General features: G+C 32.6%; 1 long non-coding RNA gene across 1 annotated transcript; it reads right to left on the bottom strand.

Annotated features, from left to right (window-relative positions):
* Positions 1-2,450: 2,450 nt before the first annotated feature.
* LOC143052142 (uncharacterized) lies at positions 2,451-5,386 on the bottom strand. Its single transcript, XR_012971006.1, has 3 exons — positions 4,988-5,386; positions 2,887-3,002; positions 2,451-2,582 (listed from the first exon to the last, which is right to left on the bottom strand). It is a non-coding gene; the product is annotated as an uncharacterized LOC143052142 (long non-coding RNA).
* Between the last annotated feature and the right edge of the window lie 469 nt (positions 5,387-5,855).

Here is a 5,855-nt window from a genome sequence, read left to right as displayed (position 1 = left end):
AACTGTGCAAAAAATATCTGAATACTGCGGTCTCACTAATTACCGAAAAGAAGAATTTTAGCGACAAGAATAATAATATTAGATTTTATCCGTGTACAGTGAATTTAAAATTTTAAGTTAGTTGGGAAAATTTTTTAGTGTATAAATTTTAATTAACTCCCGTCTGGATGATATCCGATGAGGAGGTGTTCCATAACTGGAAGGATTTACGAAGAAGAAGACAAGAAGCATGAGAAGCGATATTAATTTTTTTAATTATTATTATTATTATTAAAATCACTTATTCCAAATAAATATTCAAAGAGTATGCAAAAGAAAAACAATTTTAACGACAGGAAAGTCACAAGTTAATATTGATCATGAGAAAAAAAAATGAAACTTAGATCTACGAGAAACAATGGAAAGTATAGTTGAACCCTTGAGCTTGATCTTTAACCAATCATTGAAAGAAAAGACAGTACCAAAAGAATGGAAGAATGCACTTGTTAGCGCTATATTTAAAAAAGGAAACAAATCGCAAGCAAAAAATTACCGCCCAGTGAGTCTAACATCAGTTGTATGTAAAATATTGGAGAAAATCATAAGAGAGCATATAATAAAGCATATGAAGCTAAACAGGTTATTCTCAAATAAGCAGTATGGGTTTATCTCTGGGAGATCAACCTCATTGCAATTACTAGAGGTAATTGACATATGGACAGAGGCGATAGACGACGGATATGAGGTAGATTGTGTATATACAGACTTCATGAAAGCATTTGATAAAGTTCCACACAAAAGGCTGCTAAAGAAAATCGAAAATTATGGAATAAAAAACCCAATACTAGATTGGATAAGAGATTTTCTTTCAAATAGACAACAAAGAGTCTCAATAAATGGTGAAGCATCGGAATGGAAGGAAGTAACCTCAGGTATACCACAAGGCTCAGTTCTAGGACCACTCTTGTTTGTACTCTACATCAATGACTTACCGGAAGGAGTTAACTCAGATGCTTACTTATTTGCTGATGATACAAAAAAATTTAGAATAATAAAGGAAGACAGAGACCACGAAACATTACAAAAGGATTTAGACAAACTAGAAAAATGGAGTGATACATGGTTACTCAAGTTTCACCCAGAAAAATGTAAACATATAAATATCAGCAAAAAATCAAAACAAGAGATTGAAAAATATAATCTACTAGGAAAAGAAATAAGCAGTTGCAAAGAAGAGAAGGATATAGGGGTAGTCATTGATGAAGAATTAACCTTTGAAAAGCATATATGTGAGAAAGTAAACAAAGCAAATTCAATCTTTGCGGCATTAAGAAGATCTTTCAAAAATCTAAATGCAGAAATCTTTATTCCATTATATAAAACACGTGTAAGAACACATCTAGATTACGCTAGTTCAGTATGGGCACCTTTTAAGAAAAAATATATCGATAAAATTGAAAGTGTACAAAAGAGAGCTACGAAACAAATACCTGGACTTAAAAACCTAAGCTACGAAGAAAGACTAAAGAAATTAAAATTACCAACACTAGCGTACAGAAGAATAAGAGGGGACATGATTGAGACTTATAAGATTATACACAATAAATATGACCCGGAAACTAGTACTTTCCTTAAATTAATGTCGAGTACAGAGAATAGACACGTCCCAGCAGGCACAACAACGTTGAATCAACATTGAATACACGTCAGATTTCAACGTTGAATCAATGTTGAAAAGTAGTGTTGGATTGAAAATTGATATGACGTTGAAAATACAACGTTGATTCAACGTCAGCGTCCAACGTTGAAATTAGGTTGAATATTGGTCTAAATTTGGTGGAGGTATGTTGAAAACAAGTGGATTTCAGGTTGAAAACAAGTCGAATGTTGGTTGATTTGTGGTTGTTGCGTGTTAAAATCAGGTTGAATGTTGGTTGAACTGTGGTCAGTGTATGTTGAAATCCGGTCGAATTTCGGTTGAACTGTGGTCAGTGTATGTTTAAATAAGGTCGAATATTGGTTGAACTGTGGTCAGTGTATGCTGATAACATGTCGAATGTTGGTTGAACTGTGGTCAGTGTATGTTGAAAATAGGTGGGAATTGTGGCCAGGTAGACTGTTAATGCGGTAAATGTTGAGAATATGATGTTGAACACTGATTGAATTGAGGTTTGTTAACAGCTGAAATCGTTACCCTTTATTATATCCATAAATGCCATTTAATGTGTAGTAAAAGTTTCGCAAAAGTATATGTTCTATTAAGTTGGATAGTCATGTGTTGGTGGTTGGTGTACATGTAGTATGTTGTTCAGTTAGCATACATTTTTGTGCCTTCATTTTTATTGATAGAAATTGTACATGTTGTACCTTCATCTATTCTGTTCACACTCAAAAAATATGTGTTACATAAAACAGTAATTATACAACAAGTTGCCCACTTATGCATCTCACAATTTCAAACAAACACAATCTGAATACTTAATTTTATTTTGAAAAATAAGTCCTTCTGCTAGGTACATTCCCAGATATTTCAGAGACATATTCTAGGCATCTTGCACTGTTGTTCCATATTGTAGTCTTCATTGAACATTCGTTTACAGCATCTACAACAGAAAAAAAAAACATATTGTATTAACATAACTTGGCTAATTTTGTAAAGAACACTAGTGTCATATGTGAACAAATAATCACTGCAATGCTATTATTTTTTTTCTTTTAATATCCATTGAGAGGTACCATGTACTTTTAAACATGAGTTCAGATAGAAAATAATTTATAATTTTAATATAAAAGACAACCCTATATATTTTAGTAGACAAAGATCCTAGAGCACATTTAAAAGGAATTGTCACAAAATGTCGCACACTTTTAATGTGGAAAAACAATGAAATATATTTTAATACTCACCTCCTATTATTTCAATCTAGTTGGAATCACCAAAGGCATGTTTATTCTTTATACCCGTTTTGTATTTGTAATTTCCGACAGAGGTTTATTGGTTAGACATCTCATTGGTTAGACATCTACAAAAAAGAAATATTATAAATATTATAATTGCAGCATTTCCAAACTGTCAAATCCCTCTTTTACTTGAAAATAAAAGTTTCATATGTGCGAAACGCTTACAAAATTTGTGTAAAATTCCAAATGAATATTATTCACATAAAATTAATTATATAGAGATTAATACATGACCTTTTCCATATCAGCCTGGGTATCATCCCGAGACCCCCATATCAGCCCGAGACGGAGTCGAGGTGCTGATATGGGTCGAGGGATGATACCCAGGCTGATATGGAAAAGGCCATGTATTAATCGCTTTATCATATACTTCCGACAATAGTTTTATGTAAGGCAAATAAACAAATGATAACTAAAACAGTCAAAAACTTTATAAAGAAGTTAAATTATGAATCAGTGGCGGATCCAGAATTTTTCATAAGTGGGGCCCACTGACCGCCTAAGAGGGGGCCCGCTCCAGTCGCGCTCCAGTGATTCCCTATATAAGTAACCAATTTTTTCCCCGAAAAGGGGGGGCGGGTCCCTGTACCCCCCCCCCTAAATCCGCCTCTGTATACTATAATTGTCCAACAACAGCATCACTACCTTCATATATATTTATGCTAACATTTCCTATTGAGGCATTTTGAAACATTGAAAATTTGAAAGAGTTTTATGATCATTATTACTCCATGTTTGTTGTACTATAAAATGATTCATAATTGTCAATGGCATTTGTTTAACAAGTACTAAACTATCCCCACAAAAGTTCCCGTAAATTTTGACGTCGTCATAAAAAATATCTGACGTCACAATGGAAAAGAAAACAACCGATACCGGAAACACCGGAAGTAACTTGCAAGAGAGGCACTATTATGGATTTTGTGCACGAGATGCACCTGATATGGGTTATCAGCCCGGGTGGGAAATTATGGCTTGTGTACTTCCGCTCATTACACATATGCAAAAGCTATCATATCAATGCTAAGTATATGATAAATTGATATATGTCATACGTTACATCTAAATTCTTTATCAAAAGATATTTCGGCATGGACTTGATAAACGCAAGAAGCTAGTGTTTAACTTTGAACCTGTGTTTACATTTTTCTTCAAATTGCAATAAATTCTTATCTTTCGTGATACGTCATATTTAATCTTACATTTACATGTATATCATCATGGATTAAGCTTAGAAATTAAAAGTGAATTATACTATAGGAATATTTTTATTACCTTGAATTTTTTGTGCTGTAATAATTCACTATGGTTAATTGATAAAGCATCTTTTTATACGTTATCATATAAACCACTTAAAAATTGGTTAGATCATTGTGTATTAATTTGTTATGGTCACACATGTTTCTTATCTGCGGTATTTCTTCATTAATAAATCCTAGGAATACATGCTGTGAGTGACATCTATTCTGACCCAGAGAAAAGAATTTGTTTGTTTTAAATGTGTAGCAAGGTCAAGAATGCCATGTGTTGTGAATCTTTGACTTTTAATTATATCAAAACATAAAGCATGCAAAAGAACTAGTATGCGATCACATTTGTGAACTTCAATTGATTACTTTTATTTGCCAGACGAATAAATTCTTTAATTCTATCCAAAGTTCCATGATATTTTATGACTCCACCCTCCCAATATCTGCAATAATTCTTTGCCAAAGTATTACCGCTTTTCAACGCTTTAAATTACCAAATCATTGTTAATTAAAACACACCATTCACACATACTCCCCCGTTTTCAAGTCTTTACATACTAGTTTGCCTCAACCAATAAATGTACAAATATAACTTAGGTCAACTTTGTTGTTCCTCCGAGATTTAAAAACATTGTGTGTATTTTATCTAATGGAATATAACAACTACGTGTATAATTATACATTATATCTGAGCTGCCTAAATCACTTTACTCATAAAATTACAGCTAAAGTATTGTTAACATTAAATTTTCATATAACTATTATTAAATCAAACAATAAATGAAAAATATACTTACTTTGCACTGCATATAGCAACTGTTCACTTGATGTGGTGATCAAAATTGGCGCAAATAAATTCGAAATGTTTGCCTCATACGCATGAGCAATTTAGAAAAAAGATATATCCGTTTCGAGAAATTCTCATATTTTTATTTTAAAAGATTAATTTATATATGGAACAGTAATCATTCAATTTATTAAAAACCATCAGTTCACCAGTATAAATAAAAAGTGATTATTTCAGCAAAAAGGACTATACAAAGTTTGTTCAAACGCATCTTGACTGAAATCTTGGTCGACACTTAAAGTCATCAACCTTAATTTAACCTTGTATCAACGTTATATTTTCAACCAATTAAAGCATTGAAAGCATCAACTCATATTCAATGTTGAATCAACGTTGACAGTTCAACGTTGAAATTTTTAACTACAAATCAACGTTGATTCAACAACGTATTTTAAACGTTGATAGGATTGACGTTGTTACAACGTTGATTTTACGTTGATCAACGCAACAACCATATTTCAACATATTTTCAACGTTGATTCAACGTTGTGTGCCTGCTGGGGTACAGTACAAGAACAAACAGTATTAAAATCATGCACCAAAGGTTTAATACTAATCTAAGGAAAAATAGCTTTACGGTGAGAATAGCTAAAACCTGGAACAAACTACCAGAAAAAGTGGTTAAGGCACCGTCTGTTAATGCCTTTAAAAACAGACTAGACAATCATTGGAAAAATGAGGAACTATATTATTCTGATTACCGCGCAGTTATAACCGGAAGCAGCAGTAACAGTAATAATAATGGTTACAAGAGCGCAATTATTCGTAATGCATTTTCCATAGGGTACCACTAGTGTTCCGTATTTTTTTTCTCGAAG

This window comes from Mytilus galloprovincialis, chromosome 11, assembly GCF_965363235.1.
Source record: "Mytilus galloprovincialis chromosome 11, xbMytGall1.hap1.1, whole genome shotgun sequence".
Classification (NCBI taxonomy): Eukaryota; Metazoa; Mollusca; class Bivalvia; order Mytilida; family Mytilidae; genus Mytilus; species Mytilus galloprovincialis.
This window is presented reverse-complemented; position numbering and strand designations above follow the sequence as displayed.